Source organism: Bufo gargarizans, chromosome 10 (genome assembly GCF_014858855.1).
Source record: "Bufo gargarizans isolate SCDJY-AF-19 chromosome 10, ASM1485885v1, whole genome shotgun sequence".
NCBI lineage: Eukaryota > Metazoa > Chordata > Amphibia > Anura > Bufonidae > Bufo > Bufo gargarizans.
In genome coordinates, this window is record NC_058089.1 from 24,322,687 (window position 1) to 24,334,993 (window position 12,307).

Sequence of the window (12,307 nt, forward strand, 5' to 3'; positions counted from 1 at the left end):
TTTAACTGAAACATCAGGAACTTTTTCTGGTGTGTAATTTTAAAGGAATTAGGAGTGTGAAAAGAACCACAAGCTAATACAAGCTCCTGGATGACATGGCTTAGGGTAGTTTCCCACCTGCGCTAAAGCCATTTGGCAAAGAAATAGCCTGTCAGCGTTCAGCTGTCCTTCACTGCCAGACCCCATTGACTATAATGGGATCAGGTGGAGATTTGGTTGGGTTTGTGTGAACCAGTTCTTGTCCGAATGTAACCCGAGGCTCATGCTGGAACCTAGTCGGATCGCCACCAGATCCCATTATAGTCAATGGGATCTGGAGATAAACGCCGGTATTCGGCTAGACCAGATACGTGAACTCTGGCATTTTGTTCCAGCAGAGGATAGCTTTAGCGCAGGTTTCAAGCTAAACTTATAGTTTCTCTCCCTGAGAGACCAAAGAGTAACATAGGAGGTGCAAACAAAGCTTGATCTGTGCATAGAGTTCATAATGTTACTATTCTGTCGTATCTCAACCTCCAGAAATATGACAATTTTGTCAATTAATCCCTCGTCCTCTGCTGACTCTGCCCCAGTCTACACAGCCAAACTAAAAATGTCAGCATCTGATGGCTGCTATAATGACCAATTTAAAAACTGTAATACTTATAATATTTTTTATGTGTATCACTACGTAAATATGTCATTCTCACAAATGGTGTTGCAGAGAACTGTAATACGGCTGTGTGCTCGAGTCCTAACTTCCAGTTTATAATATATCCACCTCCCTGCATTTGCAGTCTTGCTGTGTCTGTGGCAATGTATTTTAAAGACACCAGTTAGTCAACCTTAATTTTTTTTGCAGAGTTAAAGAATCAAATTTGATGTCTTTCTATCTGCCAGAACTGCAGAAACATATGCATTTCCATCAGTTGCCCACTATCGAAGTTCTAAAACCCTGTTTATGTGTGGGATTTATTTTCTAGAAATGCTCAGTAAAACATATGGACACGGATATATCTGCAGGGAAAATATTATCCTTCCTCAAATTTGTTAATACTTTATGAGTTAGATTGCCATATTGCTTACTTGTGTGAAAGGCAATTAAATAATTCTGCATTTTATATAGTCAGAGAGATAGGCCTCTTGCATACGTCTGTGTCCGTGATGACATGCCTGATGTTAAGTGAGTCATCCATGAAGATGTCCATGAACAATTCATGTTTGGTCCATGTGTCCATTTTTTGACCTTCATGTTCCATTTGCTCTGCTAGGCTGAAAATTAGTTTCCAGAGCATCTCCTACCAATGGTGTGTCGGAAACCACAGACAAAACATGGATGGCATCCATGGTGTGTCCATGGTTTTCACTGACCCATCGACTATAATGGGCCTGAAGGATCCATAATTACAGTATGAACAAAAATAGGGAATGCTTTCGTGGTGTCACCACGGACCTATAGTCTGGGAAAAAATACTGATGTGTGAATACACACATTAAAGTCCTTCCCTTGGGAGGAAAATTCCTTCCTTCAGGAGCATCAGGAGGACTAACGGGGATCAGAAGAACTGAAAACTAAATGGTGATGTAAACCTAGCCTTATACATAGCAAATTTAATTAAGAATGAATTTTCAAAACTAGACTGGAAAACTAAACGTGGACCGGGTAGGTTTCTGTGGACAACAAAGTTTTACTTTATTATTGAACTTGAAGTAGGGTTGCCAATTTTTTAACCTCAAAAATCTTGCTGAATTAAAGGGAGTGTGACTTGAGGGTGTGGCTTTTGTGAAGCAATTTTTTCTATGTAATGTCCCTGGGGTCTTGGTAAGGGAAAGGGTCAATGCCAAAATCCTTGTGGTTTAATGTTTAATGTACAAATCAGGGTGGTTAAGGCAGTGAAGGGAGTTAATGTAAAAATAATGGTGGTCTAGGGTGTGAAAGGTATTAATACCAATTAATTGGTCTAATGTGGGGTAAACTTCAGCATTCCTGGTGGTCTAGGACAGTAAGTGGTTATTGTCAGCATCTCTTCGGGTCTACTATGGCTAAGTAGTATCTCCTACCTAGCAGGGCCGGATTAAGAGCATCATGGGCCTGGTGCTGAGGATTTTGCTGGGCCTTTTTATGGAAATATATACATAATATATGAAATCAAAACGCAACGCGGATCCGCTCAGAATGCATCAGTCTGGCACTGTTTGTCCTCCGCTCAGCAGGCGGACACCTGAACGCTGCTTGCAGCGTTCGGGTGTCGCCTGGCCGTGCGGAGGCAAGCGGATCCGTCCAGACTTACAATGTAAGTCAATGGGGACTGATCCGTTTGAAGATGACACAATATGGCTCAATCTTCAAACGGATCCGTTCCCCATTGACTTTCAATGTAAAAGTCTGGACGGATCCGTTCAGGCTAATTTCACAGACATTTTTTTGACAATATAATGCAGACGGATCCGTTCTGAACTGAGCCACTGTTTGCATTATATGAGCGGATCCGTTCAGAACGGATCCGCTCTGAACCGAACGCTAGTGTGAAAGTAGCCTTAGGCTACTTTCACACTAGCATTCGATCGGATCCGTTCTGAACGGATCCGATCATATTAATGCAGACGGAGGCTCCGTTCAGTACGGATCCGTCTGCATTAATAACTTAGAAAAAATTCTAAGTGTGAAAGTAGCCTGAGCGGATCCGTTCAGACTTTCAATGTAAAGTCAATGGGGGACGGATCTGCTTGAAGATTGAGCCATATGGTGACATCTTCAAGCGGATCCGTTCCCATTGACTTACATTGTAAGTCTGGACGGATCCGTACGCCTCCGCACGGCCAGGCGGACACCCGAACGCTGCAAGCAGCGTTCAGCTGTCCGCCTGTCCGTGTGGAGGCGAGCGGAGCGGAGGCTGAACGCCGCCAGACTGATGCAGTCTGAGCGGATCCGCTCCATTCAGACTGCATCAGGGCTGGACGGAGGCGTTCGGGTCCGCTCGTGAGCCCCTTCAAACGGAGCTCACGAACGGACCTATGAACGCTAGTGTGAAAGTAGCTAAGCCAGTCAGTAATTTTCATAGTGCTGTTATGATTTATGGACACCGCTCTCAGCATGCTTAGCCAGCCTTCTATCTGGCTGTGCTTCTTGAGAGTCACAGTCCACAGGCTGTTTCTGAGCCTGCTGAGAGCTGTGTCCATAAATCATAACAGCACTATGATTGCCCTGATGCCCTCCCTTCCAACTAGATGAGTGTATCTCATACCTGCTGCAGCCTGCCTCCAGAAGCTCCTGCTGCTGCTGCCTGCTGTCTCCGACTCTCCGTGTGGTGTGGGCTGCCTGTGACCCAGCGCCTGTGGGCCGTCGCCGTCCTGTGCTGTGCTGATCGAAACTGTGGTGCAGGAGGAATAATCGCGGGCACACTACTGAGTTCATATCTGGCGGGCATTATTTATAGGAACCGCACCAGCTGCTCTGACGTCCGGCCTCCGGATATCCGGCTGTGACGTATATCCGGTGGCAGTGGCAGGACGTGAGAGCAGCTGGTGCTGTTCCTGTAATGACGCGGCCCGCCGGATATGAACTCAGTGCGCCCGCGATTATCCCTCCTGCACCATGCGGATGCGATGCGCATCATGCGCTGTGTACAAATCGGCAAATGGCCGCTCCCGACAGCCTTTTTGCCTGGCACGGATGGGCCTATTTTATGGTAGGGGCCTGGAGCTGCAGCTCCATCAGCCCCTACGTTAATCCGGCCCTGCTACCTAGTGTCTAGTGTTACTCGCTTACCCAAGCTCCAGCAAGGTTTCCTCTCTTATAGTAAGCTGAAGGTGATGAGAGATCAGAGCAGAAAGGGATGGATACGGTTACATACAATGTGGTGGGAAGCGACCACAGGGGTTTGTTTTTTTTTCACCGTTTCCTGTGCATTGCCATATTCTGACCCCATAACTTTTTTATTTTTATGTGTATGGTGTTGTGTGAGGGCTCATTGTTTTGTGGGACGATTTGTACTTTACAGATACCACTCTGGGGTGTGTATGACTTTTTGATCACTTTTATTCAGTTTTTTGAAGGAGGCGTAGCAAAAAAAAAAAAAAAAGCAAATGGACCATTTGGATTATTTTTTTTCGCCTTCTGGGCATTTTTACACATGGTGAATACCCATGATGTTAATTTTTTAATTATTTATGTATGTTTATTTTAATTGCACGTTTATATATTTTTTAGAACGTTTTTCTTTTTAACTTTTTAATACTTCCCCAAGGCAACTATAGCAAGTAATTATTAGATTGCTTTTCTCCTAAACTCCAATGCTTTAGTCTATGGGGAATACACTTTTTTCCTATGGAGCCGTGCCACATGCAGGCTCTCCATAGGAACTAATGTGCAGCAGCCCTGTACCACTCCTGAGTACATAGGCTGCTGCACGCTGCATCGCCAGGCTCAGCCGATCCTCGCCCGGTGGGGAGCTGGAGCACGGCCGGGATATTGCGCTCCCAGTCATTAACCACCCAGATGTTGTGGTCATATTTCACCACGGCATCTGAGGGGTATTGTACTGACCCGGAGAATGAAAGTAAGAGGTGAGTTTTGCTGCATAGGAAACGCTGTAAAAGCAAAACCCATAAAACTGTGGTGGAGATGTGTTTTTGTATTCCACCTTATTAAAAAAAAAAATATCGCTTGCCACTACATTATGTGCAAACGTAAATGGTGGCATTAGAAAGTAGAACTTATCCTGCAAAAAACAAGCACTCATACGGCTATGTGAATGGAAGAATAAAAACGTTATGGCTTTGGAAAGGCTGGTAATAAAAAAATAAAAATAAAAAAAAGAAATTTGCCTGGTCATGAAAGGGTTAAACAGGCTGCAGCGCTCTGCAACAGCACAGCTCTGTACACTGGGTAACATGCAGTTAAGTGGTAGCAGAGCCTATACTGTAGCTATGTTTACAGCATGTAGGATCAGACAACAGTCCTGTTGCTCTGTCTCCTATTATCCCTTTGTGTATTAATGAATAACTCAGTCTCCCAATTCATAGCAAATGGAAAACGGTAAGGAGCACACATTAAATACAATGAAGCTTACTAGTAAAAGTTTCCATGTGCTGACGTAAGTGTAAAATAAATAAATCATAATCCCTTTTAATCTTTACAATCTCCCTTCAATGACTTCCCGGACCTGGAGCTTCTATGTTTAGCACGGAACGGGTACCATTTAAAGGGTAACTGTCTGGTTTATAAAAAAAAAAAATCTATTTTAGCATATGTTACTGCTGCAGCAGCATTATGCATAAACCAATCTTTAGTTTTTTCACTTTCACTGTTTTCCTTGAGTTTTTCCCTTAGTTATGGCTGTTTAAACATTTACAATATGAGGACCTTCTCAAGATGGCTCCTCTGCCAGTTCTCTGAGGCCAAAACTGCTTTCCCTCACTTCCCATACACACTTGCTGTAGCCTGCAGCTTCCTGCCAGCCAATCAGATTGGATTACTGAGAGACACGCCTCCTCACTCTGAAGCCTAATGCAGCCATGCAGTGTGAAGGACCGCCCCTCCGTCTTCTTAGCCAGAGACACTGTCTTTTAAAGGGAACCTGTCATGTGGATATTTAATTATAATCTAACTAATTATATAGAATCATTAACTACTAAAAAAGTGCCTTAGATGTATTCACTTACTGGTGTGACAGATGGTTACCTCATAATATACACACAAAGATGCCGCATGCAAATGAGCTGATTGGAGTCCAGCGTGATGTCATTGAGTCCAGCGTATATTTAATTCAGAGCTATAGCCACTCCCCTGCCCACCTGCTGCTGATTCATATGGAAACAAACTGTCACTCAGCAGCAGGTGGGCGGGGAGAGTCAGGAGCTCATGAATATTCATGACTCATCATTATCAGCTGGAGCTTTTTAATACAAGATGTTGGCAGATTGACTGGGTCAATTAAAGAAAGTGACCCAGCATTGTGCTAAGAGAATCAATCACTTATTTATGTTGCCCTTAGTTAGGACACCATAAAACTGGTGACAGGTTCCCTTTAAGGGAGCACTGGAAAGGGACAGGGGACATTAATGAAAGCTGTTATTATAAGGTAATTACAGATCTTTTTACAATCATTGACAGACTAAGGCTCCATTCACACGTCCGTAGTGTATTGCGGATCCGCAATACACACGGCCGGCACCCCCATAGAAATGCCTATTCTTGCCCGCAATTGCGGACATGAATAGGACATATTCAATTTTTTTCCAGAGCTGCGGACCGGAAGATCGGGGCCACACTCCGGAAATGCGGATGCGGAGAGCACACAGTGTGCTCTCCGTATCCATTCCTGCCCCATTGAGAATGAATGGGTCCGCACCCATTCCGGATATTGCGTAACGGATGTGGACTCATTTCACGGACGTGTGAATGGACCCTAAGGGTGGGTTCATATCAGCGTTATGGATTATAATGGAAAATAACGGAATCCATAAGACGGAAGTCAAAACAGAAGCCTTTAAGAGGCATTCCGTTTTGCTTTCCATTTTAATAGAAGTCTATGGGAATCATAACGGATCCGTCTGGTTCCCGTTATGCAAGACGTAAAACAAAGTCCTCTTAAAGGCTTCCTTTTTGACATCCGTCTTATGAATTCCGTTATTTTCCGTTATAACCATGTTATAACGGAAATGTAGTGTCCCACTAGGTAAATGTGGGCACTACACAAGGGTTAATATGACTATTGTATTAATGTGATGTTCTTATGTTCATTTCCCTGTGATATCTGGGTAGCAGGCCTATTAAGGTGTAGTTCAGCCTCCTAGACACTAGAGGGAGCTAGAGAGCCCTTGGTATATATAGTTAGGCCCAGACAGGGAAGGGGAGTGCAGTCCGGGAGGCTAGTAAGTGCAGTCTAGCCTGCCTGAAGTTCCTGAGCCTCAGTTAGCTCAGAAGATTCACCCCCAAGAGAAGAGTTTACCTCCTGGGAGAAACCCAGTTCCCTAACCAGAGCAGAGCAGAGCAGAGCCATTGTTCCAGCTAAACAAGTAAGCTGAAGGGCAGAAGGATTATTAACCTAAAGCAAGGGATATATACCTGAGGAGGATTGCTACCAAGGATAAAAGCCAGCATTAGGGCATACGGGCCTTGGGATACAGACAGCCAGGATATCTGAGGAATAGTGCAGCCTGGTCTGTGAGTGTTGTTTTTACCCTCTGAGTATCTTGCAAAGAACATTACCTGCCATTGATGTGAAAGCCTGCTTATTACTGCTGCGTTACCTGGAACTTGCAAAAGACTGTATAAAGTTGAACTGTTTCCAGTAAAAGAAAGTTTGGTTCACCACAAACCGTGTTCCTCACTTATTACCACTACCAATCGGTGTGCCACCGTTACAGGCACTGGCGTCACAAATCTTAAAGGGACCTTGGCCTAGGCACATTAAACACCTGCAACATCCAGGTCACCTCATCCATCATCAGGCCTGGTCCCTAAATACAGAGAGTGCCCCAGAGGACCCCTGTGCCAGCCTCTCCATCACTGCTGTACGCCTGCCCTGGGTTTTCCTACAAACTGTGAGTAACCCTTGCTTGCCCATTAACCGCGACCTCACATCGCAATACCCTGCAGGGTGGCGTACTGCAGAAAGCCATAACGGAATCCCTAACGCTGATGTATACATGCCTAGCGCTAACAAACTAGCAAATAAAAAATATATATGACCGTTACCCTTTTAAAGGGCACTATGCTGCCTAGTGATAAGTGAACCTTCACAATAGGACAGTTTATATGTGACAGGTGGATGACGGGCGAAGCACCTGTCACCTAAATGCTGTGTGTCACATCCCAACCCCTGTTACCAATGGCCCCGGGGGGTGTGGGGGTGTAAAATGTGTAACTGACACCTGGAATTCGCCAGGTGCTCCGCAGTAAACATTTAGAATAGATCATCTGGCAGGCAAAGGATAATCCAGTTATACGACTGGATTTTAACCACTTCTATTCTGAAAGATGCACTGAGATAGATTATTTTCTGTCATACATTTATAATAATTTTATAATTATTTTTTTTTGGGGGCATTATTTTCTTTACATGCATTTTTTATGCCATTTTTAATCACATGTGTGAAATGCAGGCCTGTCTCATTCATCATTTTCTACGCCTGTTTTAGATGTAGAAAATGGTCTAAATGTAGAAGCTGGCTTACATTTAGAAGTTATCTCCTCTTAAGGCCTCTTTCACACTGGCGTGTGCGGCCCATCGTCGTGCTGCGGCCCGCAAAATGCGGGCTGCAATGCACAAGCACAGTCCGTGGGGCAGCCGCAGCGGATCGCGGACCCATTCACTTGAATGGGTCCGCGATCCGGCCGTTGCACAAAAAGATAGCACATGTTCTATCCGCATCTCCGGATTTGTAGACCCATTCAGGTAAATTGGTCCGCATCCGTGATGCGGAATGCCCACGGAACGGCGCCCGTGTATTGCGGCCCGCATTTTGCATACGGCAACGGGCCGCACACGCCAGTGTGAAAGAGGCCTAACTTTGGCGATCCACCTCCAGTGCTGGGTCTTTATAAAGACTGGCGTCGAAATAAAAATTAGAGCGCGAAGAGTCCACAGCGACCATCTTGAAGATACCGTACAAAATCTCATGCACGGTGACGTATGACATCACCATGCCAGCCATCGTGATGACATCATCATGCACCACGTGAGACTTTGCACGGGATGTTCAATCAAGATGGCTGCAACGTCCTCTTCGCGCTCAAATGGATAAGGTGAGTATTTTTTTTCCAATGGTTTAACCCCTGAAAGCCCTCACTATTAGGCCTCATGCACACGGCCGTTGTCTTGGTCCGCATCCAAGCCTCAGTTTTTGCGGCTCGGATGCGGACCCGTTCACTTCAATGGGGCCGCAAAAGATGCGGACAGCACTCCGTGTGCTGTCCGCATCCGTTGCTCCGTTCCATGGCCCCGCCAAAAAAATATAACATGTCCTATTCTTGTCTGTTTTGCGGACAAGAATAGGCATTTCTACAATGGGCCACCCGTTCCGCCAATTGCGGAAGGCACACTGGCGGCTTCCGTTTTTTGCGGATCTGCAGTTTGCGGACCGCAAAAAACTTAACGGTCGTGTGCATGTAGCCATTTTTTTCTCAGAAGCCACGATCAGCGATGAACGTTGTATCTGAGGGGTTCAATGTTAGGAGGAACAAAATCGCCGTTCCCCGTCATTGCACCCGCTACTTAAAAAGAAATGCACTTCGGAACAAATCTGTCACAAAGTAAATTTCTTTATAAAATTCGGCAAAACAGCAGATCGAATTTTTTTAAACTTCGCTCATATGGTTGGTAGCGGTTGCACGTGGACATGCTGTGGTCGAGTTCTGGGCTCCAACTAATTATGACTGCAGCGTTTAGTCGGTCTGCATTGTTAAGGACTGCGCTGCACCCACAATACAAGGCACAATGCAGACCGACTAAACAGTGCGATCCTAATTAGCTGACTGGAGCACGCTGCAGCTCATACCACCATGGGATACTTGATTGCAGGGCAGCCGCGTGTCAACTGCATCCTGACCGTGCTATGTGCTCGTACCATTCCTTACCCTTCAATATCAGATGGGGTGAGATCCGACTCCCTGCACCCTGCCAATCAGCTCTTCGACGATGCCTTGGCACTCTAGTGAGTGCCGCGGCCTCTTTCTAGGCCAGCGGTGAAATATTGATCGGTCACGGGGCCTAGCCGCAGCTCAGTCCCCTTCGAATGAATGTGGTTGAGCTGGGATACCAAGCATAGCCACTATCCAATGGACGGCAGTGTGCTTGGTATGAAGTGCGGCGGTCCCGGGTGTCGAACCCGAGGATAGATCATTAATGTCAAAATCCCAGATTACCTCTTTAACGGGGCATATGCCGCCAATGTGTGATACCCCCGCACTAATACTGAAAATGGAGCCTGCAAAATCCTGTGCATGCACAGCGCCCTCCATTTACTCCTGTGGGAGCGCCGCTCGGCTATTTTTGGAATTCTTATTGGAATGAATGAGAAGCGCACCGCGCAAGTCCAGCCACCGCTCCTTTCACTTCTATGGGGCCGATGGAAATAGCTGAGCTAGTGTTCGGCTATTTTCGGTGCTCCCATAGGAATGAATAGATGGCGGCCGTGCAGGTGTGGTGCGCCCTCCAGGACTTTACAGGCTCCATTCTCAGTATAGGTGCGGGTCCCAGAGGTGGGACCTGCACCTAGCAGACATTGGGGGCGTATACTTACAAGAGGTAATACATATCATTCACCTGTCTGTCCATCATTCCATGACTTCTCCTTCTTGGTGTTGCAATTTCACTGTTGAGGAGTGTAATTTGGAAACCCGCCTGCAGGGAACAGGGATGCAGGCAAGTATGTAGACTATATGGCCAGCTATTATTATACAGTGGGACATTAGATTACTGTATTGTGCCTAAAATACAGCAAAGTAATCACTTGGGTTTTCTATTGTACAATGTCTGGTGTGCTGTCGTAATCCGTGTAAGCTCTGTGAAGACAAACAGCCAGCCAGCGTTGCTGGAGAGGTTTCAGCTCTGAAGCCAGCAAAATTTTAAAATATGTTTTGGGTTATAATCAGTGATGAGCGGCAGGGGCAATATTTGAATTTGCAATCTTTTGTTAATATTTGGGTGAATATTTGTCATATATTCGCGAATTTGTGATCTCCAATCATTATTTTCTTGACTGAAAAAATCAGCAAATCGGAAAATTTGCGATCGGATAAATATTTGCAATACGAAAATTTGCGATCAACACTACTCCGAAATTCAAAGATATTGCAGCATTCTCATTGGCCCACAAGCAAGAAGCAGTGAGGGATCATGGGCAGGGCCGGATTAAGAGCATCATGGGCCTGGTGCTGAGGATTTTGCTGGGCCTTTTTATGGAACTGCACTCAGTGTCTTAATTACATATATATTTTATCGATACCATTAAAGTATTTTGTTCCTGCAACTACTCCTTCATTTGGCGTCTATCTTAGCAACATGGAGGGGGACCACGGGAGGGGGACCCTGAGGGTGGGGGCACCCTCAGGGCACTATAGTGTCAGGAAAACCGCTTTGTTTTCCTGACACTATAGTGATCATTTAACATGACTATGAAGATTACTGTTTTCTAGCTGCTGTGGACTGTGGACAACAGCAGCTAGAAACAGTAATTTTCATAGAGCTGTGTTATGATTTATGGACACAGCATTCAGCATGCTTAGCCAGTCAGATAGAAGGCTGAGAGCTGTGTTTAAATAACATAACACATTAAAGGGATTCTGTCACCAGGTTTCACCCCTGTCAGCTAAAAATATGCTGATGTTCAGGGCGTCTTCACGATTCCTAATGTGGGCTTATAAATGTCATCTGTGGGCTTATTTAGCTAAAAAACAGCTTTTACTAACCTGTCAGTCAAACAAATAAGGTGCCCAAGGGGATGTTAATGGATGCAAGGTGCCGTCTGCACCCGCCGCCGTTCGTGCCCAGCGCCGCCTTTCCAGAATTCTGCGCCGCCTCTCGCCCTCCCTCTCTCCCCACTCCTCCTGCTGTAAGATCTTGCGCATACAGGGGTTGAGCGAAGTGCCGGCGCATGAGCACTTCACTGTAAGAAGCCAAATGGAGAAGTCCGCACGGCGCATCAGGCAGAGCCCTGTGCGCAAAATCTTACAGCAGAAGGAGGGGGGAGGGAGGGCGAGAGGCGGCACAGAGGATTAGGAGGCGGCGCAGAAGTCCGGAAAGGCGGCGCTGGGCACGAACGGCGGCGGGTGCAGACGGCACCTTGCATCCATTAACATCCCCTTGGGCACCTTATTTGTTTGACTGACAGGTTAGTAAAAGCTGTTTTTTTAGCTAAATAAGCCCACAGATGACATTTATAAGCCCACATTAGGAATCGTGAAGACGCCCTGAACATCAGCATATTTTTAGCTGAGGGGTAAACCTGGTGACAGAATCCCTTTAAAGAAATTACTGTTTCTAGCTGCTGTGGACTGTGGACTAGCAGCTAGAAACGGTAATTTCTTTATGTGTTATGTTATTTAGACTGAGCTCTCAGCATGCTTAGCCAGTCAGTAATTTCCATAGTGCTGTTATGATTTATGGACACAGCTCTCAGCATGCTTAGCCAGCCTTCTATCTGGCTGTGCTTCTTGAGAGTCACAGTCCACAGGCTCAGAAACAGCCTGTTGACTGTGACTCTCAAGATGCAAAGCCAGATAGAAGGCTGGCTAAGCATGCTGAGAGCGGTGTCCATAAATCATAACAGCACTATGATTGCCCTCCCTTCCAACTAGATGAGTTTGTCTGATACCTGCAGC